The sequence below is a fragment of the Equus asinus genome, chromosome X (genome assembly GCF_041296235.1).
Source record: "Equus asinus isolate D_3611 breed Donkey chromosome X, EquAss-T2T_v2, whole genome shotgun sequence".
Lineage (NCBI taxonomy): Eukaryota > Metazoa > Chordata > Mammalia > Perissodactyla > Equidae > Equus > Equus asinus.
This window is the reverse complement of record NC_091820.1, coordinates 25,561,386-25,584,816: the sequence shown is the minus strand read 5'-3', so window position 1 is coordinate 25,584,816 and position 23,431 is coordinate 25,561,386. Positions and strand designations below refer to the sequence as shown.

General features: G+C 39.7%; 1 protein-coding gene across 14 annotated transcripts in view; it reads left to right on the top strand.

Moving 5' to 3' along the window:
• DMD (dystrophin) overlaps positions 1-23,431 on the top strand; it is a 2,265,680-nt gene that overhangs the window by 2,023,973 nt on the left and 218,276 nt on the right. The gene's annotated exons all lie outside the window — the stretch shown is intronic.

Here is a 23,431-nt window from a genome sequence, read left to right as displayed (position 1 = left end):
TGCAAACCCAGCTCAAGCTCAGCCTCCTCCAGAGAGCCTTTTAACTAACTGCCCTAGAAACTAGGGCCCTAGCCTTCTGCCAGACGCTCCTCAGTCTCACATATCCGTGTCTATTTCCTCATTTGGCCTGTAAGTTCCTTCAGAATCGTGGGGGCTTTTAATGAAAAATAATTCTTAGTTGTTTTTTCTCATTGCCAAGAAATTGTTCATTGTACAAGCTTCCTGAATTTTGATATGAACAGTAATGATGGATAGCTTCAAAAGTAAATCTAAGCTTGTAGGTTCTTGAAAAGAGATAGTCACAGAACCTTATAATTAATATTCAATATAACTAATCCTATGAAAATTCTGTCCTTGACATATTACTGAGAACTACCAGATTACAACTTTTTAAAAATTAAACTTCTTATTTCAAGATACTTGTACATTCACAATGAGTTAGATGAAATAATACAAAGAGGCCCCATGTACATTTACCCAGTTTCTCCTAATGATAGATCTTGCAGAACTGGAGTTCAGTGTCGCACCCAGGATACTGACATTGATACAGTTAATATACAGAACATTTCCATCACCACGAGGATCCCTCCTGTTGTCCCTTTATAGCAACACCCACATGCCTCCCCCCCGCCGCTACTAATTTGTTCTCCATTTCTATAATTTTGTCATTTCAAGAAAGTTATAGAAATGGAACCACGCAGTATGTAATCTTTTGGGATTGACTTTTTTCACTTAACGTAATTCCCTAGAGATTCATCCAAATTGTTGCCTGCAGCAATAGTTAGTTCTTTTTTTATTGCTGAGTAGTATTCTATAGTTTGGATATGCCCTTGTTTGTTTCACCATTCACCCCTTGGAGGACATCTGGGATATTTCTAGTTTTAGAGTATTATGAATAAAGCTGTCACCATTCAGGTACAGATTTTTGTGTGAATGTAAGTTTTCATTTGTATGGGATAAGTGCCCGAGAATGCAAGTGCTGGGTCATATGGTAATTGACTGTTTAGTTTTATGAGGAACTGCCAACTTTTTCCAAAGTGTCTGTACTATTTTACATCCCATCAGCAATGTACAAGTGATCCAGTTTCTCTGCGTCCTCACCAACATTTGGTGTTGTCACTATTTTTATTTTAGCCATTCTGATATGTGTGTAGGAATATCTCATAGTAGTTTTAATTTGCATTTTCCTAGTGGATAGTGATATTGAGCAACTTTTAATGTACTTATTTGCCATCTGTATATCCTCTTCAGTGAAATGGCTATTCATGTCTTTTACCCATTTTCTAATTTGAATGTTTTTTCTTTTGAGTTTTAAGAGTCCTTTACATATTAGATAGTAGTGCTTTATTGCATACGTGGTTTGCAAATATCTTCTCCCTTGTTTTTTCATCTTCTTAACAGGGTCTTTCACAGAGCAAAGTTCTGAATTTCGGCAAAGCCAAATTGATCCATTTTTCCTTTTATAGATCATGCTTTTGGTGTCAAGTCTAAGAACTCTTTGCCTAGACCTAGATTCCAAAGATTTTCTCGTTTTATATGCTTTAGAGATTTACATTTGAGTTTGTGATGCATTTTTAGTTAACTTTTGCATAAAGTGTGAAGTATAGGTTGAGGTTTGTTTTTTCCATATGGATGTCCAATTGCTCTAGCAGGATTTGCTGAAAAGGCTGGCTTGATTCTTGGAGTGAAGTCCAACTTCTCTCTCTCCTTGGCTTCTGATACAGCCACCTTTCATGCCTCCTGTACAGCACAACCTGAATGTCCCACGGACACTTCAGACTTAACATGTCCCAGAGGTCCTCATTGTCCTCTTCTTCTCCCAACCCAACCTCAACATTTTCCCCTTCCTCATTTCGCTATTCTTGTTAACACTACCCTTCACCCAATTCAAGCCAGAAACTCAGTTGCCCAAGTCATTATCCCAGAATCCACCCTTATCTCCAAATTTTTTTTTACTTTTTATTAAGATTATGATAGCTTACAACCTTGTGAAATTTCAGTTGTACATTATTGTTTGTCAGTCGTGTTGTAGGTGCACCACTTCACCCTTTGTGCCCACCCCCGACCCCCCTTTCCCCTGGTAACCACTAATCTGTTCTCTTTGTCTACATGTTTAACTTCCACATATGAGTGGAGTCATACAGAGTTCATCTTTCTCTATCTGGCTTATTTCACTCAACATAATACCTTCAAGGTCCATCCATGTTGTTGTGAACAGGACGATTTATCTTTTTTTATGGCTGAGTAGTATTCCATTGTATATATATATATATATATATATACACAGTATATCTTCTTTATCCAATCATCAGTTGATGGGCACTTAGGTTGCTTCCACCTTTTGGCTATTGTAAATAATGCTGCAATGAACATAGGGGTGCATGGTTCTTTTGGAATTGCTGATTTCAAGTTCTTTGGATAGATACCCAGTAGTGGGATGGCTGGGTCATACGGTATTTCTATTTTTAACTTTTTGAGAAATCTCCATACTGTTTTCCATAGTGGCTGCACCAGTTTGCATTCCCACCAGCAGGGGATCAGGGTTCCTTTTTCTCCACAACCTCTCCAACATTTGTTACTTTTTGTCTTGGTTATTTTTGCCATTCTAACAGGTGTAAGGTGATATCTTAGTGATGTTTTGATTTGCATTTCCCTGATGATTAGTGATGATAAGCATTTTTTCATGTGTCTATTGGCCATCTGTATATCTTCTTTGGAGCAGTGTCTGTTCATGTCCCCTGCCCGTTTTTTGATCGGGTTGTTTGATTTTTTGTTGTTGCCTTATCTCCAAATTTAACATATGATATATTACCAATTCTTGTCGACTCTATCCCCAAGCCATGTCTCAAATCCATTCCCCTCTTTGGTTTTGTTTTTTTGGTTTTTTTTCTAAGATTGCGCCTGAGCTCACATCTGTTGCCATTTTCTTCTCCCCAAAGTCCCCCAGTACTTTTAGTTGTATATTCTGGTTGTGGGTCCTTCTGGTTGTTGCTATGTGGGATGCCACCTCAGCATAGCTTGATGAGCGGTGCTAGGTCTGTGCCCTGGATCCAAACCGGTGAAACCCTGGGGTGCTGAAGTGGAGCGTGCGAACTTAGCCACTTGGCCATGGAGCCAGCCCCTCCATTCCCTTCTTAAGATTTCCCCTGCCTCCAGCATCTTTTACCTCCAGTGCAACACAGCCTCCTAATTTTTCTCTCTGATTTTGGTCTTGCTTCCTAACCCATTCTCCACAATGCGGCTATAGGAATCCTCCTAAAAGGCAGATCTGATTAGGTAACCCTCCATATGTTAAAGTTTTTCTATTGTTTCCTGCTTTAAGGCAGAAGTTGCAACAAGCCTTTTCACCAGACATTGGATTAAATCTCCAGTTTCAGCAGTAGCACCTAACACAGTGCCTGACTCACCACAAATATTTCTTGTTTGACTAATATGGTCTTAAATTATGGATGAAGTAAACTTCCCATTGTCAACATCCATTTTTAATAGTATTCACATCTGCATTCTCCAAGTGTCCATGCTTCATAGAAGTGAAGCCTGTCTCAAGACCTGGTGTCTTAGGGTTACCCCATCACAGAATTGAGACAAGGACTTTGGTGCAGGAAGTTTATTTAGGATGTGATTGTAAGAAGCAGGAATAAGAGAGCGAGAACAATGAGACAACAAAAAAAGATAAGCCATTCTCAGGACTTGTGAAAAGTAGGCAGAATAAAATACATCTGGACATAGGTAGCTAGAGCCTGAAATGCAGAAAGCCAGACCATGTGTCCACCTGCTCCTGTCCCGTGTTGGTTGAGGGTTGCTGCGAAAGGGTTGACTCCACTGTGGCTATGCTTGCCCACCCAAGAGCGAGCACCCACGGCTTTGGGAAAAAACCCTGGGGCAGAAAACAGGAAGACTCAAGGCTCACTCTAGAGGGAGGATGCTAGCTGTAGAAGCTGAGGTTGAGCTGGCCCCAAACTTTTCACTGCTGCCAACACTGGAAATCAGAGGTGGGCTGATGAGATAGAATGTAAACAACAGAGGAACTTGCCACAAACCCCCAAATGGAGCAGGGCGTCTGCAATGTCAGTCTTTCTTCTGGGTGTCACCAGAAGACCTGCTTATTTTTTTAATCCTCTATAGATGAAAAACAATAATAATAATAGAAGAATTCAAAGGAGCATAGGCTTTGTATCCTTTGAGTGGTGTGGAGAATAAGTGCTATCGGAGCTTTCTAGACAGTTTTAAAAATCTATATTAAATCAAACTTCCAATGTGAACAATTCTGATACGCTAGAATATTTGTATTCTTAACTCGTGGGGTTATTGGGAAGATCAAATGAAATCATCATTATAAGGCATTTTGCGCGGTGCCTGGCGCAAAGCGAGCCCTCAATAAATGTTCATGTTTATACGATTATTATTGTCGATTGTCAGAATTCATCAGACTCACACCAGCTAATAGTGGTGAGTGGTCTGTCAGCAGGAACATGGAAACATTCTCAGTACATACAACTTAACGTTGCACAGACAGTCATTAAAACAGGATCTAATTTTAGTCTTCTGGGAAACAGAAAATGCTGGGTTCTCTGGAAATGTTGAATCCTTCCTTGGGCATGTAGTTTAATTTTCCAAAACTAAATTGCATAATCTGTAAAATGAAAATGAAATTGTACAGCTCTTCATAAAAGGCCCAGGAAAATCTTAGGCACTATACAATATAAAGGAAGAAAATGTTATTTTTCCACAGGGCATAATTAGAAATAAAGAAGCAAGGTCGGTCACAAAGTTCTGAGTTGTGAGGGAGGAAAGGAACAAAATTTTCCCCCCAGTTATTGTATGACTGCCAGGTTGAACTCATACTTATCCAATGAGCCCCCAGATGGAATACGGTTCTGCACCAGCTATACTGATGATAGTGATTTGGGGAGTAAATGATAAGATTCCGTCCTTCTAAAGTGCTTTTAGAATTGGATTCTAGTAAGTTTCATTTTGCTATTGGCCAATCACAAAAGAGACTACAATAGAGAAAAGTGAAGACAGCATGCTAAAGAGAGGATGCTACATAGAAAAGGCAGAGAGACCCCCTAATTTAGAGATATGGATGGTGGGAAAAAGGCAGTCATGCTGTAACAGAAGGGAAACATTAAATAAAGCAATAAGAGAGGAGAAAAGTGGCTTAGAATAGTAGAAAATGAGTCAAGGAGAGAGAGAAATAGACTAAAATGCCGAAAAACATACAGAAGGACGTTGAAGGAGAAATGCGGTGATTATCACCCAGATTAAATGCAAACAGTTAAAATGAAGTGGAAGGAAGGACTTCTAAGAGGAATGAGTGAGCGGTGGACTGAATTTCATTATCTTTACCAAGACAAAGTTGGAGTCCTTAAAATTTTTTGAGCCATTTTCAGATCCTTTCACCTCTGCCAACTGCAGACTTCCCCTTCTGCTTTTTTTCCTCCTTTTTTTTCTTTAAGGGGGTAGAGAAGCCTTAAGAATAACAGAATGGCCTTCTGCCCAGTAGTGTTCCCCTAATCCCCTTCCAGCAAGTTCCACAGTGGTTCAAAGCCACATTCCGGGGTCTTGGAGACACCATTCTTCTCCCTTCCTCGGCTCGGATCGTTCTGCTCCCGTGCCTGCAGTTTGTGTTATCAGTAGAGCATAGCCTGAGAAACTCAGGACCTATGCCAGCTCTCTAAGTAATGTGATTAGCATCGAAAGAAATACAAGAAGCCCATAACTTGGTCCTTTTGCAATTAAAATCATATTCAGAAAGCCTTTTGGTCATGGGCATTTGAAAGAAACAAAAAAAGAGTCGCTTCCAGGAATCTTCTATGTTCGAGACCCAGCTTAGACTTTTCTACTTCTTAACAGAGTGCCTGCCAGTAACAAGCGACCATAAAAGAGTTTGAAAACATAAGTAGTTGTGCAACTGCTAGATAATAGCAACTCCCTGCACAACTGGACAGCATTTCTGTTGCCTGGCTTATTTTTTTTCCTGGACTCTCCCAGTCTGAGAGAAAATGGACATGAGTTCCTCTTTAATTGGTTGAGACCCAGACAAGTAAGGTGGGCGGCCTCATTTACCCACATGTGTCACTACTATCTCCAACACAACAGAAGAGAGGACCAAGACACCAAGCTCTCCTGCCAAGACGTGAGGAATATTTTTTTTTATTGAGTTATTGATAGGTTACAATCTTGTGAAATTTCAGTTGTACATTAATGTTTGTCAGTCATGTTGTAGGTGCACCACTTCACCCTTTGTGCCCACCCCCCACCCCACCTTTCCCCTGGTATCCACTAAACTGTTCTTAGTCCATAATTTTAAATTCCTCATATGAGTGGAGTCATACACAGATGATCCTTCTCTCGCTGGCTTATTTCACTTAACATAATTCCCTCAAGATCCATCCATGTTATTGCAAATGGAATGATTTTGTTCTGTTTTGCAGCTGAGTAGTATTCCATTGTATATATGTACCACATCTTCTTTATCCATTCGTCTGCTGCTGGGCACTTAGGTTGCTTCCACGTCTTGGCTATTGTAAATAATGCTGCAATAAACATTGGGGTGCATAGGACTTTTGGGATTGCTGACTTCAAGCTCTTTGGATAGATACCCAGTAGTGGGATGGCTGGATCGTATGGTAGTTCTATTTTTAATTTTTTGAGGAATCTCCATACTGTTTTCCATAGTGGCTGCACCAGTTTACATTCCCACCAGCAGTGTATGAGGGTTCCTTTTTCTCCACAACCTCTCCAACATTTGTTGCTATTAGTTTTAGACATTTTTGTCATTCTAATGGGTATAAGGTGATATCTTAGTGTAGTTTTGATTTGCATTTCCCTGATGATCAGCGATGATGAGCATCTTTTCATGTGCCTATTGGCCATCAGTATATCTTCTTTGGAGAAATGTCTGTTCATGTCTCCAGCCCATTTTTTATTGGGTTGTTTGATGTTTTGTTGTTGAGTTGCGAGAGTTCTTTATATATTATGGATATTAAGCCTTTGTCAGATATATGACTTGCAAATATTTTTTCCCAGTTAGTGGGTTGTTTTTTTGTTTCAATCCTGTTTTCGTTTGCCTTGAAGAAACTCTTTAGTCTGATGAAGTCCCATTTGTTTATTCTTTCTATTGTTTCCCTTCTCTGAGAAGGCATGGTGTCTGAAAAGATCCTTTTAATACTGATGTCAAAGAGTGTACGGCCTACGTTTTCTTCCAGAAGCCTTATGGTTTCAGGTCTCAGCTTTAGGTCTTTGATCCATTTTGAGTTTATTTTGGTGAATGGTGAAAAAGAATGGTCAATTTTCATTCTTTTACATGTGGCTTTCCAGTTTTCCCAGCACCTTTTGTTGAAAAGACTTTCTTTTCTCCATTGTATGCCCTCAGCTCCTTTGTCAAAGATAAGCTGTCCATAGATGTGTGGTTTTATTTCTGGGCTTTCAATTCTGTTCCATTGATCTGTGCACCTGTTTTTGTACCAGTACCATGCTGTTTTGATTACTGTAGCTTTGTAGTATGTTTTGAAGTCAGGGATTGTGATGCCTCCCGTTTTGTTCTTTTTTCTCAGGATTGCTTTAGAAATTCGGGGTCTTTTGTTGCCCCATGTGAATTTTAGGATTCTTTGTTCTAATTCTGTAAAGAGTGTCATTGGGATTCTGATTGGGATGGCGTTGAATCTGTAGATTGCTTTAGGTAGAACAGACATTTTAACTATGTTTATTCTTCCAATCCATGTACATGGAATGTCTTTCCATCTCCTTATGTCGTCATCCAATTCTCTCAGAAAGGCCTTGTAATTTTCATTATATAGGTCCTTCACTTCCTTAGTTAAATTTACCCCAAGGTATTTCATTCTTTTTGTTGCGATTGTGAATGGTATTGTGTTCTTGAGTTCTTTTTCTGTTGGTTCATTACTGGAGTATAGAAATGCTACTGATTTATGCAAATTGACTTTATACCCTCCAAGCCCTCATTTTAATAGAGAGCCCGTAATGCAAATCTCTTAAAAGAATAAATATTTTTTAAAAGGCATAGAGGGTATCTATTAGAGTGTATCGACAACTCACACCCTTTCTTTTTTGATTGAGTTATATTTGACATATAACACTGTGTAAATTGAAGGTGTACAACATAGATTTGATACATTTATATTGCAATATGATTGCCATAGTAGCATTAGCGGACACCTCTGTCACATCACATAATGATCATTTCTTCTTGCATTGGGAACAATTAAAATCTAGTTTCTTAGCAAGTTTAATGTTCATAGTATAGTTTTTTCGTCTGTAATCACTGTACTGTGTATTAGGTCTCCAGGACTTAGTTGCAAGTATGTACCCTGAAACAGCATCTCTCGCACTCCCCCACCCCTTTATGGAATACAATTCAGTCATGAGAAAGAAGGAAATTCTGGCTTTTGCCACAATATGGATGGACCTTGAGGACATTATGCTAAGTGATAAGTCAAACAGAGGAAGACAAATACGGTATGATATCTTGTATATGTGCAATCTAAAAAAACCAAAAACTAACACCCTTTCAAATGACCAAATCCCAGGTGGTCAGCAGCTTAGCTAAAATGTCCAAGTGCCTTTTCCTAATGCAGAAACTCCTTTGAAGATACAGCTCCCACTAATGATCCCCAGCAGCTCTGGCCAATGCTGCTTTTCACAAATGAAGCTTTTAAAAAACTTTGAGGGGACAAATGTGGCTTTGCGTTTTCAAACAAATGTTTCTATTCAAAAGAAGTACTGAAATGAGCATACTTCACAGTCTTAAATGCACACGTTATTGAAATATTCTCAAGCCTGAGAGATTGGTTCAAGTCAAATATTATACTCATGTAAATGGTCTCTTTTGCTAATATTAGCAACAAGGAATGGGAAATAGGAAGAGGTGAGGTGTGCTGGGTAGGAGTCCACTCAAGTTTGCAGGAAGCCTCATGATAGAAAATAGAAACTAATGTGCACTGATGACCTTGTGGCAGCTACTATCTAGTGTTCCATATCCATTATTTCTCCGTGATGAGATTCGAGAAAATCTTCAGAGAATTAATGCAGCAGTTGGTAAAATCATTATACTATAGTGGGTATAATTCTGCCCTCTCCCACCTTTTTGTGAAGTGTCTTTAGATTTAAGAAGGCAGAACGCTTTGTTTCTTGAACGACTTGTCTATCTAGCTCTTAATAGTTACTATGATGAGTTTGTTTATAACAACTTCTAGGCTCGATGTTAATTTTCTTAAATGTTTCTGTAGTTTCCCTTTTCTTATATTAGGTTGGACTCACCTGCTATCCTCTTAGCATCCTCAATATCTCCAGCAGAAAAGAGAGAGCTGTTCCCACCCAGGGGTTTAAAAACTATCTGGGCCTGACTTTCAATGGCCAAAATAGAGTTGTGTGCCCATCTAGGCTAAGAGAGTGGAATGCTCTGACTGACTGATTGATTGGTGTTGCAGGTTGGGTCCTCTGGGAAGCAGATGCCAAGACAGATTTATGGGAGAATAACACTTGTGAAGAAAAAGGGAAGGGAGCAGGATTGGGCAGGGGGAGCCATTAGATCACCGTCTTATGAAGTCTGTGCCAGTCCCACGGGGAGCTCTGGAGCAACGATGGCCAATTAGAGGGGTCCTGAATTGGGCAGATCTGAGAATAGTCTATGTATAACTTGGGACTGTTAATTTTCCTTTCCTTCCCCACTAGAGTCATAGAATGGAACTCAGGTCTTGTCTCAAACATCCATATCGTGTATATGAAGTAGAGAATGAAAGTTAATATAGACTAGTGGTTCTTAACCAGGGGCAATTTTTGCTCCCCCAGTACCCCCCCAAAAGGGTACATGGCAGTGTCTGGAGACATTTTTGGTTGTCACAACTTTGAAGGCAGTGCTACTGGCATCCAGTGCGTAGAGGTCAGGGGTCCTGCTAGACATTCTCTAATGCACGGGATCAAACAACGAATTATCCAGGCCAAGATGTCAATAGTGCTGAAGTTGAGAAACCCCGCTCTATAGATAAAGACACATATCTTTTGTGCACATATGTACTGAGAGAGGTCGTGAAAACCTTCTCTCTTTCATAAATTCTTAATAATGAGTTTTTTGTCTTATTTACATCTATCAATACTTGGTATTGAGTTTTCATCCGACTCATTTAACTTTTAGGCCGAAAGGCTAGATAGAATCGGTGAAATATCTAAATCCTGAAGTTTTTAAAAATTATGTTTTTAAGATGAATATTAATTTACATACTATTGAGTATTTAAAGTCCTTAAAGACTTTGCTTTGGGGGCTAGATAAGAATCATCTGCAGTTAGCATATAAATTGCCTTATGAAAATGTTATTTCAAAAGTACTAGTTTGTTTCTGATCTGTTTAAATATCCTTGGCCTGTAGATTTATTTACTCTGGAAGTTTACTCTGATGGATTCTTTCTTTTTTATACGTTACAAAGTTGAATGTCAGTGTCAGCTTGGGTTGAAATATTAAAAGTTCAAAATTAGAGTGAAATCAGTGAAAATTTACTGCGGTGTGCCTTCATATGCAAGAGCGTATTTTTCTTTCTGGGATTTCTACTAAAAAATAACACAACAAAAGCAAACTTTTAGCACCACGTATACATTTTGAACCATCTAATAGATGCTTTGCCCTTCAGGGAATTTAGCTCCAGGACTGCTGCTAGGAAAATAAAAAGACTGGTTAATGCCTGAAGGGATAAAAAGATCCGCTAACCAAAAAAAAAAAGTTTTCTTCAAGATGTGAAATGTGTGTTCAATCCTAGATCAAGGACTAGATGTTCAAAGTTCTATATATGAGGTTTAACATTACTTTGGAAAAGTCTAGAAGAAAGTTTGTTATCAGTGCAATGAAATCATTTTCAAGTAGGAGCGGTAGTGATACCCACTCTTTACTTGTGCAAAATCCACTATTTTGATCTAAACACAAAATCACTCAGTGCTTTTATATCCAACCATCTATATTCACATAACCATTAAAAAATTAACTATGATACAATGAGGAAAAGACAAGAAAACAAACCATACTAATCACTATTATTTTGAAAGCTCTTTGTAACAAATGTGAGATGGTTTAAAGAAGGAAGGAGGAAGCGGCCCCGCAGCCAAGTGGTTAAGTTTGCATGCTCCACTTCGGGGGCCCAGGGTTTTCCCGGTCCGGATCCTGGGCGAGGACATGGCACCGCTCATCAGGCCATGCTGAGGCAGCATCTCACATACCACAACTAGAAGGACCCACAACTGAAAATATATGTACCAGGGAGCTTTGGAGAGAAAAAGGAAAAATAAAATCTTAAAAAAAAAAAAAAAAAAGGAAAGAGACTGATGAATTGTTGCTTACCAAAATAAAAGAAAAAATTGACCGTATAAGTGATACTGATATGGGGTTGGCGAGCCGAAGAGTCGAAAGAAAGATTTCTTGGACTCTCAAGGTCTGGCAGTAGTGCTCTTTTATTTAGAGAATAGTGTGGAATAGCATGGGGACAGGACCCATGGGCAGGAGGAGCTGCTGCTGCTGCTACTGCAAACATGGGTTGAGAGCAGGGCTAAATTTAAGGCATAGGTATGTGAGTTATCTCTTTACAAGACAAAGGAAAGAATATGTAAAAAAAGTTGTTAAAATGGCATCAGGGCAGTGGGGTCTGGTTATTGGGTGGTCCTATAACTTTTAGATAAGAATCAGACCGGATTAAGTAAATGCCAGAAGCCACCACCTTAAATATTATCTTCAGCTAAAGACAAAGGAGGATGTTGGTGGTGGGGGGGGGGGGGGGTAGGGTCGGTCAGTTACATGAGGTTACCACACAGTAAACAACTTAAGTCCTTGCCTTCCCCATTAAGAGTTTCCAGAGATAAGACCACCCCCCCTTCCTCCTGGTGCAGAGAGGGAGACACCCCCACAGATGGAGACTTCCTTCACAAATGCAAATATCTCTCATCAAAGGGCAAGTAAATTCCACTCCTCAGAGCCTCCTTCTCATCTGCAGTTTTTAACAGTAACCAGCCTAAAATAATCCTCATCAATACTGTTTGAAATCTCGAGAATCTCTGATTCATTAAGCTTATGTCACTAATGGCATGTAAAATGCCTGTCCACAAAATACTCCTCAGTGGATATGAGATGCTAAGGTCCGTAGACTCTGGGTCTGATCTAGGTCCATGCTGTTCTGTGTCACCCCCTTGCTGAAGCCTCCCCGATTGCTCCGGGCCTCATTGCTTTCTCACTTCTGGAAATTCATAATGCTCTTGTTGATCAGTAACACAGACTAGCATTTAAAGAGTTCCTAGTTTGTCCCATGTGCAGTCTTCTTCCCACAAGACACAAGGTTCTTGAGAGTAGGAATCTCTCATGTTCCGCCTTTGCCATCCTCCACAAGATGGACACCAAGTGCAATGTATATAACAGCACTTGAAAACACTTGGGGAATAATTGATTCTTGAGCTCACCTCTCATACTCTACACTCCAGAGTTGTTTAGGTCCTGCTAAATGTTAGAAATCACCTAGCTATTCCCAACTGGCCAACTTGAGTACTTATGAGAAAACAGCCAAGCTAGATAAGGAACTTCCCTCAGAGATGTGTCTGCCAAACTCACCCACTCCTATTCTGCTCTGACCCACCTTTTAACACAAATAAGTAACAGCTCCCATTTAGTCAGTGCTCTTAAATGCTTTACAAGTCTTACTCGTTTTTTAGTAAAATATAGTGTTTCGGTCCAGGCCATAATAGGAATCTTGCTAACCATCAGGATGAATGGTGTGAGGGGCTTTGAAAAGAATTCCCTGCCACCCCGCTCACAATTGTTCCATCATTCTATCCAATCTCTGTTCAACCATTTTTGATTTACTACTTTGGATTATCGTATCAAACTATGCCCCAACACACCAGGGGTTCCTCCTGATTTTCATGTATCTCCTCATCCCCTAGGATAAACCTCTGAGGTTTCCTGGGCCCCTCCTTCTTTCTAGTACCCTTACATTTAACCCATCATATCCTATCATACCATCTCTTGTTTTGGGGGGTTTTTTCTGGTAGCTTATCCTTTCTTTACTTTCTCCATGCTTCAGTTCATCCTTAAACACCACTCTGACCATGTTATTTATTTAAAAAAATTAACGTAGGATGTGAAAATATTCGTAGTAGTCGCCACCAGGCTGTGGAGCAAGATGGCTAGAAGGACATGGTGAAAGGGACACTCACTTTTTAAGGACATTTTTCGTTCTTCTTGAATTGTGTTATCATGTGAATGTGTTAAAAATAAATAAAATTAAAATTTTAAAGTAATCAGTTATTTAAAAAGTATTTGAATGCCTTCCCATTAACAATTAAATGAAGTCTCTATTCTTAACCCTGACAGACAAATACTGCTCTGGTTTGACTCCAAGCTACATTTCCAGCCTGATGTTGTTCAGCCCTCCTGTTTATACTCCACATCCAGGACGTTCCTAGTGCCAAAAAAGTTGTTCATGCTGCTCTTGCTGCACAGAATGTTTCTTCTATTTTGGCCCATCAAAATCTTACCCAACTTTGAAAGCCCAGCTTAAAAACAACCTTCTTTAATTTGATCCAGATAGTCGGTAACCCCCATAGCGACTGATGCTTCTTTTAGCACTTCTAGCACAGTTCCCAGGAAGAGGAAGGAGCGAGCACCTGCTGAGGGCCAGGAAGTGGACTGTCCAACCATGCGCTTTACAACATCCCATTCTCTGTACAGCAGTTTCCTCACCTGTAAATGGTCATAGGAGAAGTACCTTTGTCATAAGGTTGTTCATTCTTTCAAATATTTAGTTGGATGCCTACTATGAGACAGGCACTGACCTGGATCCTAGGGGTACAGCCGTGAATGAAATAGACCAAGTCCTGCTCTCATCAAGTTTCCTTTCAGATAGGAAAGGCTTAAATGAAATATACCTATAAAGCTCTTAGAACAGCTCTTGGAACGCAGTAAATGCTCTATAAATGTTAACTATTATTACTGTTGTCACTGTTGTTATTCAGCATTCTATTTACAGATAAGGAAACTAGGGCTCATAGACTATTAGATAAGATGCTGAAGGTCAAATTGCTAGGAAGGGATTCCAACTCAGGTCTTCCTGACCCATAGAACTGATGGCCTTTCCATTACGTCAGTGGCTCCAGAAACAGGCTATATGTCAGAGTCATCGGTGGAGCTTTAACCAAAGGACAGATTCTCAAGCCCCAGCCCCAAATGGACTAAGTCAGAAATTCTAGAGATGAGCTAAGAAGCTGTATTCTTAAAAAACTTCCCAGCTAGTTGTGAAGCGCTGTCAAATCGTGGGATAACTGCACTACATTAAAATCTTTCCCGTGCTACTTGATTATGCCTGTTTGTAAATATCTAATCCATAAATTCATTGAAGATAGGCTCCTTGTTTTCTTATTTATTTTTTCTCCTTCCTCTCCTAGCAAAGTGCCTTATAAGCACTCAATGAGTATTTGAGTAATTAATTGCTTAATTATTTAATTAAAGTTGCTCTTAAAATGCAAATACAGCTGTGGTACTAGAAGCCTGTTATGAGCTATCATTGATCTTCCTAGGGATATTTATTAATTAGCTAAGAACCAGTCCTTGGGAAGGACAGGCTAAGCATCTAGGAATGGAACTAACAAGGCCTCCAAACCAAATGTTAACCACATCATGGCGCAGCCTAGGACCCCCGTCTTACCTTGCGCACACTTCATTGACGACTTCAGGTAAAATGCCGAAAATATATTACCAAAAATCAAGAGACTTCTCCCCCACCCCAATTTCATTTCTTTTAAGTTGACACATGTATTTGGCTTGGAAAATAAGGGGAAAATCTCTTTCTTAAAGAAAGAGAAAAACTCCTTTATTCTTGTCACACCACGAACATGGAGTTCACTGCTATATGTTAAGATTATAAAGCAAGATCCCAAAATGCAGGGGCTGATTATTCACAGTAGACACATTAAGTCAAGAAGCTTATTTTTTCTCTCTTTGCTAAGGCACAAAGCCTGGGGCTATATGCATTTTTATTACACTTTACTGTCTTGGTTTCAGTTGAGGATTAAAAAGAAAGTCAAGGTACAGTGCACGTATCCTGATGGATTTTAGGATTTCTTGCTTTAGTGGAAGGAAGAATCTCATAAAGTACCTCAGATTATTGCTCAAGGAAGTATACCCACTTCCGTGATGACCTAGAAATTCAATCTTTTGTTTCTTCTATGAAACATCACATTGTATGTTGGAATTTTTTTTCCCTATAGTTTTCTGCACTATGTAAAGCCACGTTAAAAAAAATAACTTTAGTTTAGACTTGAAGTGAAATATCTAAAGTAGTTCAGGGAGGTCTTATGACTATTCAGGGAGCTTACAAACCTCCTCAGGGTTGGGGTGAGGTGGAGTGAAGAAGGAGGGAGGCAGGGGGAGGAGGGGAGGGCTTGGTCTGAAGAGTGTAAAGAAGGCCGAAGGAGAGAGATCTATAGACTGAGAGGGAGGGAATTCAAGTCGGAGTTTTAGCTCCAGTTCTGACAGATCTCCACCGAGAAACAATAGAAGTGTATGGCTCCCTCCTCTTTCCTTTATTAAGACACATGAAGTGTACTTATTGATTGTACTTACACCTTATTTTCTGATATGCAAAGAAGAGAGAAGGGCTGACTGTTGTAGGATTTGGAAGTACAGTGGATGAGATCTTCCGGTGTAGTGATTTGGAAAGAATGGCCTGATCCTGGTTTGGCAGCTCTGCGTCAGTGAGAGAAAAGAAAGGCGCTTTTCAGTGGCTGGGAGGAGAGCTGGGAACTGAAACAGGGGCTCGTGGCAGACAAGGTTCTTTGATATGTGTTCAGATTGACTGTGAAGGGAGTCAAGGTCAGGAAGCTTTGCAAACGCTGCAAGGATAGTGTGGGATTTAAGGAGCGCTGACTTCCTTCGTTAAAGATGGTGGCGTGCATACTTCAGCAATTTCTCCCTCCCCACCGTCATTACAAAGGTGATTAGTAGAACAAGCTGAAAAGCTACAAGTATATTATTACCCAAAATATAAAGTTTTCACCATTGAGACAAAGAATGTTTGATTTCTGGTGCTTTACTGTTTTTCATTTACCTTCAAGATTTCAACCTACTTCAGTCATCTTTTAGTATGAATTTGCCAACTGCTATATATGTTGTCTTTTTTTTTATTTTCAGATGATACCAGTTCTATTTTATCCCCTTGGTAATTATTTCAAATTGCCACTTCTGGTCCTTGGGAACACTCCTGTGTTCTAATACCAGGAGGCATAATTATGTAATTACCATGTGAGCATTATGCTACTTATGGCCCGAAGTGCCCCTAGAAAGGAATGCTCCAATGGCCTCGGAAAATTTTTGTGAGAGTGATATCTTCCAAATGCGGAATAAATAAAGCTGGAGAGTAAATAGCCGAAGCTGTACTGTGCATGGTTTAATATAATGATGTTGCAAGGTGGGAGCCACTTGACTTCAGTTCCTGCTGCAAATCCTGAGACACATTAGGAAAGCTTTTAAAAGGGAACCTATTTTTTTAAGATAAAATCTGCATCAAGTGACATCATCCAAACAGAGTAATTCAACTTTTCTCTTATCTCTTTGAGACAAAAAGAAAAGCAGAAGAAATGCTTGCTGGGATCTCTTCTGTTTGCATCACGTTTTTTCCTAGCAGTCTGTGGATGTAACAAAAAGGAAAGATTTTGACAAATGAAACAGGATAGGAGGTTGATTGCTGCTTTTCTAAATTAAAATTAATGATACCCTTAAGGTACTTGGGTCTATGAAGTCAACTTAATGTTGATATAACCTGACTCCATTTTCACAGAATGAGGCCATTGCATGAGCATGAAAACCAATAAACAAACTTCCAAGGTGCATTTTAGAAATCGTGAGGTGGAAGCTGAAGGCTTAATGATGGACAAAGGACTTGCTGTTTGTCCTCCTTGCTTTCCGGTTGATGGAAGAGTCCGTCAGCGTCAGAGGAATAATGTTCCTGGAGAAGCACAGAGCTGGCTCTGGGCTAGGGCTCCTGGTCACATCATGCCTCACCTGTCTGGCAGGGCCGCACAGCTACTTCATTTTAGGCTCCATCTGTTTGCCTCAGCAGAGTGTGCGCTCTTCTGGTAGGCTGTGCAGAACATATTTGGGGAGGGCTGGTGGGAGGTGGAGGAGAGAGGAAAGGGAAAAGAGGGGATAAGAAAAGGAACCAGAGATTAAGAAAGAGGGGAGTCAGCACAGAAATATAAAAGGAAAGGGAAAAAAAGCTATGAGAGAGGAACATAGAAAGAGGTGGATTAATGATGGTTTCAGATGGCACACATTAGCATCCATGCCATGAATCATGAAAACTCAACTAAGAATCATACTCCTACTCAAAGCGAGCACTGTGTTAGCAATGGCTGCTTTCCTGTGATCTATCCCGAAGTCAAAGGCAAGAAACTCTGTTTAACTCATAAGTGTCTCAATGTCAAGAAAACACATCAATAAATTCAAGGAAAAAAGAATTCAGCCAATCGTTGCATTCAGCAAGCTCCGGTTTTTTTGCCATAGAGCTGTGCCTGTCACAAGCCCTCATTCCAACCCTTATCTCAGACCATGTTTTTTAGTCACAACTCTAAAGAAGTCAGAATTAGAAGAATAATGGATTTTAACTGAAAAAGATTACAGTTAGTTAAAAGGATTTGAACTGAAACTGTAATAAATCTCAGGAGACTTTCCAGGATAGTGTTTGGGCATGTATTTATGAGTGTTACAAGTAAGGATTTGGAAGTGAGAATGAATTAGGAAGGCCTCCCCCAACACAGACTATGCATCCAGAAAACTGTACAAACGGCAACATTTCAGGACAAAAACTCCTGAATAGGCTGTAGAGAGTCATTTGGGTACGTGTGTGTTGTTTATTCACTAGCATCACAGCATAAAGAGAGGTGTTTTTTTGATGGGCTCATTAGTGTAGGTGTGAAGTCTGGTTCTTACATGCCCCTGGATATTTATCAAGGGTCTAGACAAACTGAGAGCCAGAAAATTGAAATGTACGTGCCCAGTTACATCTTTTCCCGAGACTGGAGTAAACACAATTTACGTATGTCGAGCCAGTAAGAACACTTGGACACTAGGAAGAAATCATGTTGTCTAGCGATGTATTTCCACATCAAGAGGGACTCCTTGGCTCTCCTAAACCTCCAGTGAAGATAAAAACTTAAAAGTAATTAACAGGTCAAAAAAAAAAAATATGGAAGCCCTGGAGAATTTCAAACAAAGTTAAGGAGCCGGTCCCATGGCGTAGTGGTTAAGTTCGGCAGCTCCGCAATGGCACCCCAGGTTTATGGATTCGGATCCTGGGTACAAACCTACACTGCTCATCAGCCATGCTGTGGCAGTGACCCACATACAAAATAGAGGAAGATTGGCACAGATTATAGCTCAGGGCAAATCTTTCTCAGCAAAAATAAAAAATAAAACAAAGTTAAGTTCATTTCACAATATATACAAATATCAAATCACTATGTTGTACACCTGAAACTGTTACAATGTTATATGTCAATTATACCTCAATTAAAACATAAAAATAAAACAAAGTTAAGTAACAAACATTTGCATGTAGATAAATTTACTTGAAATCATTTGTAAGAGCCACATGTTGCTATCTGTCCTTTTTCTTTCTTCTCTTTTTGGCTTATTTGAAGCAATCTTGAAGAAAAAATTAAAGATATCCTTCAAAATATACGGAGGAATGGACTGAGCTTTGGGAAACAGTCTCAGCTAGGAATGGTGTGTTATCATTAATTTAGTTGAACGATTTATGATTTAGTGCTCATTCAGTATCCCCAAAATTGCACTTTCTGTTCTACCATAATCATACTTAGCGTAGTGCCTAACAGATAGCAAGAACTCAAAAAGTCTTTTCATTCGTCCATTTATCAAATATTCATTGAGCGTCTCTTATGTATTAGGCACTGTGCTAAACTATGGATGAGACAGACAAGGTTCCTATCTTCGCGGACAAGGAACTTGCGTTCTAGTAAATATCTTTTGAATGAAAGTGAAGACATTTCTTAATGGTGTGAAAGAAAGGAAGTCTCTGCGAACGGTACACTGCCTGCAGAACTCATCTGAAATAAGAAAGCGAAGAGAAATAATATATAGTCCTCATAGCTCTCAAATGTTATTGTTTAAAATGGAAAGCAATTATAGAGGAGATTTGGGCTCTTGATTCCTCGTACAAATTATCGCTTTAAAATTTTTTTTTAATCCAGTATTGTGGGCACCATGAATCTAAATGGTTTTCTTCTTTCCTGTTTTTAACTTTGATCATCAAAAAGGAAGGAAGAAAGGAAAGGAGGGAGGGAGGAGGGTCTTTTCAAAAACTTGTGTTGCGGGGCCGGCCCGGTGGCGCAGCGGTTAAGTGCGCACGTTCTGCTTTGCTGGCCCAGGGTTCACCGGTTTGGATCCCAGGTGTGGACGTGGCACCACTTGGCAAGCCATGCTGTGGTAGGCGTCCCACATATAAAGCAGAGGAAGCTGGGCCCAGATGTTAGCTCAGGGCTAGTCTTCCTCAGGAAAAAGAGGAGGATTGGCAGCAGATGTTAGCTCAGGGCTAATCTTCCTCAAAAAAAAAAAAAAAACTTGTGCTGGGAATCTGGAAAGAGAAATTCTTCATTCACAATATAGTTGTTATGGTGAAGATCCTTGAATCAACCATACATTGATTCACTCAGCTCATGTTAAGTTGAGCACCTGCTATATGCCAGGTCCGTGCTAGTCACCAGGGATAGAGCAGGGAAAGAAAGATGTCCCCCTGTCCTCGCGGCACATATGAAAAAAAGAGACCTTTTTTCTCCTCTGTCATGCTTTTACTGAAGAATTGCTGCAGACTAGATTATAAGTGCTCATGGAGCAGATGGCAGTTTTCTGCCCATCTGGGATAGTTTTAAAGAATAGACCCTCGTGTATCAATAGATAAGGTTTCTTCCAGTTCTAAGCTTTCCTGATCTATGATCTAATAGTAGAAACAGGATGTATACTTCCAAAAAGATGTTATACTTGTATTACTTTTTATAAAAGGAAACAGAGGTATCACCTATTAATTCAGAGGAAATTGTGTTCTTCCTGTCTCTTTAAATAATTCCATTTAAACTCCTTTGGCTCCTCCTACTTTGCTCCCCTTCTAGTGCTCAATCCTACCCCATTTATTCTCACTTCCCTTTTCTTCCTTTAATGACTGAGACAAATTGCTCATCTCTGACTGGCTGTACATGACCTCTCCAGTTAAAGATTTCACTGTTAGGTCAAATTCATCAGGTTCCAAAGGGATTCATATATCCGTATGCTATTCCTCCCCATTCTAATTTCCATATTTCCATCAGCAATATCCTCGTTTTCCCAGTCTTCCACACTGGAAATCCAGAAATTCTATCTGCTTCTTCAAAAATTAAGCTCCAAAACCAAAATTAATTCTTCCTTCTTTCAAAAGACCTCCTCATCTGTGCTTTCTTTCCCATCCCAGGCAACACAGTCTTCATTCCAACGCATATCACTCAAGCCTAGTCAATGGCGACAGCCTCTCTCTGGTCTCAGCCTCCAGGTCCCTTTTGAATCTGTTTAACGCCACATTGACAGACTCATCTCCCTAAACTTCAGCTCTCCTCTCAAAGCTTGAGTCATCTCGCACAAGTCTTTAGTGGATCCCTTGGCCTTCTCATAAATCTTGAGCCTCAGAGTCTGGAATGCCTTGTTTTGCACCATCTGCTTCCAACATCCCTGGCTGACTATCTCGCTGCCATCTTCAACACCAATGTTGTGCTGCCTCAGGCCTTTCCTCAACTTGTCTCTACTCCTCACCTCCCACCTCCGAAGATCAGAGACTAGAGCATTTATTTCTTGCATGTCATTTTCAGTATTAACATATAAAGTGAACAAATGATTAACCAAGGAAAGAACTAATTGTGCCAGAAGGCAAGGTACTGGTACCATTTCTGGCTTTTGCTTCCTAGTTTGTGTATAGTACTTTATATTGGTTAAAAACACAGCCATTTAGGAAGGTCTAATACACAGAGGCTATTGTTTCAAGTTGATCAAATTTCCTTTCCTTGCCTAATTGCTCGCAGAATGAACTGCCTTGTTCTTAAGTGGCTACAGTTTGTGAAGATCCTGTGTGCCTTCAAGTTTTTCTCTTTCTTAAAACTATTTCTTTGTTTATTCAATTGTGCATTCAATCCATGCAATACTCTTCTCCAAAGATAATTTGTGAAAAGAAATATTTTATGCTTAATTCTGTAGTTATTTTAAGACTATTTCCTGAATTTTTCATTTCATTGCATGATGTGTTTTTAATTTCTGTCTCACTCTCAGGCATTTTCTTAAATCTGAGTTATAATGATGGGAATTGAACTTTTATCTCATTTTAAACTCTTGCCAATATTGATGTACGCTGGAAACTACCACTGGAGTCCTCCTTGTATAAGAAGGAAGCAACCTTCAGATATCAGGGGCCTATAATGGACTCAGATGTTGCATCCACGTGGTCCCTATGAAGCTACTGACATTGCCAGAGGACATGGCCTGTGGCACAGTCACACTCCGTCACTGTTTGTGTCTTATGTTTGCATTTCTTTCTCAGTACCTGAAAAGACTTCTGGTCGGTCCCCTCTCCCATATGGTCTCCTTGTCCCCTCCTCCCCACCCCCAAACCTTCACATTCATCCCTTGATTAATTTGTTCACAAAATGACCCATTCTGCATTTGGAAATAATTATGTATTCCAGACATTCATTTGCATGTGTCTTCTACAACCTTTCTCTGTAATCTTATGGCATCACATTCTTCAAGACCAGGAATTAACCTTGTATTGGATCATAAAATATACTGATGACTGAAGTCACATAGATATGTACACTAGGTTTGATCTGCTTTCAATAAATTAATTGATTCACAAATAAAGAAATTAAAAGGCCAACTGCTTATTAAATATTTATAGAATACTTTGTTTTTCAACCTTAATCTCTTGGATAGCAGTTAAGAGTAAGATCCAGACTCAATGAGTTTGAATCCTGGCTCTGCCAGTTTACTACTTAAGTTTAGGCAAGTTTTGAGTTGGTTTTTTTTTTTTAAGCTCTCATCCTTCAGTTTCTACTTCAATGAATTGGGGAGATAATATTACTTCTTACCACAGAGTTATTGTGAAGATTCAGTAGGTTAGTTCATATTGTCATGCACAGAGTGCTTAATAAATATTAGCCATTTTTGTATTTTATGTGGTGCCTTGCACATTATAACCTATTCCTCTCCATTTATTAACTGTAATAGCAACTATAACAGTAGCTGCTAACATTTATTGAGCAGTTATTGTGTGACAGAAACTAGGCTAAACACTTCACATGTATCATCTTACTTAATTCCACACAAGAACTCTACGAGGTAGGACATATCGTTGTCCCATTTTAGTGACAAGGAAAGTTAAGATTAGAATAATTCATCCAGCGATGCACAGTCAGTGTCAGTGGGCATTCTTGTTTGTTCTCCTATATCCATCATCTCTCTCTCTCTCTCTCTCTCATTCTCACTCACTCACACACACACATATTTATTCCTTGGTTTGGTCAACTAGTCATTAAACAAGTATTTGCTACCACTTACTATGTGTAGGGTTCAGTGCATCCTGCCAGAGAAGGTGGGAGAGGAGAGAGAAGCAAGGAATGGTCCCTGCCATCAAAGAGTTTACAGTCCCTTGCAGGAGATACTCACGTCTGTATAACTAAAACAGATGATATGATAGAAGTGCCCCAAGTATCAACCATGTGCTGTGAGAATGCTGAGGAAGCAATCGCTTCTAGCCCAGGGGATCAGAAAATAAGCATATAAACATATAACAGCCTTGACCTGGGAAAGAAGGGAGATGAGAGCGTTCCAGAGAGAAGAGCAGCATGAACAAGTCACTCAAGTGTTATATTGGATGGAATATCACAGGACAGGCAGGTAGAGTTTGGCTGCGAGTGCAGGATCATAAGGTTGGGAAGGTCAGTTTGGAATGTTCCTCATGATTTTGTGTGCATAACAATGAAGCAAATGCTGCAGTTTTTGGAAGTCTACTTGGTTTTCCAAATATTTGGTCCAAGCAAAGATGGGCAAGGCTAGGGAAAAAGTGTAAAAAGAAGATTGTTCTGAATCTGTGCTAGATTAATATGGGAACGTCAGAGTTGGTCGCAGCCAACTTTTCAGATGAGTTTAAGATCTGTTTTACCTCTCGGGAATGATCCACACCACAGAAGTGAACCTTCTTGAGCTCCAATGGCTCTGGGCAAGCGCCAACCAACCCATGGTTTAGCATGAGCTATTCAGAACCGAATTAAGATCCAGAGTTATGGAGCTATGATACCACTAATATCTGGTTGGCAAAATGCTAGATGACAGAGTTTACCATTTTACCCGTAAAATTCT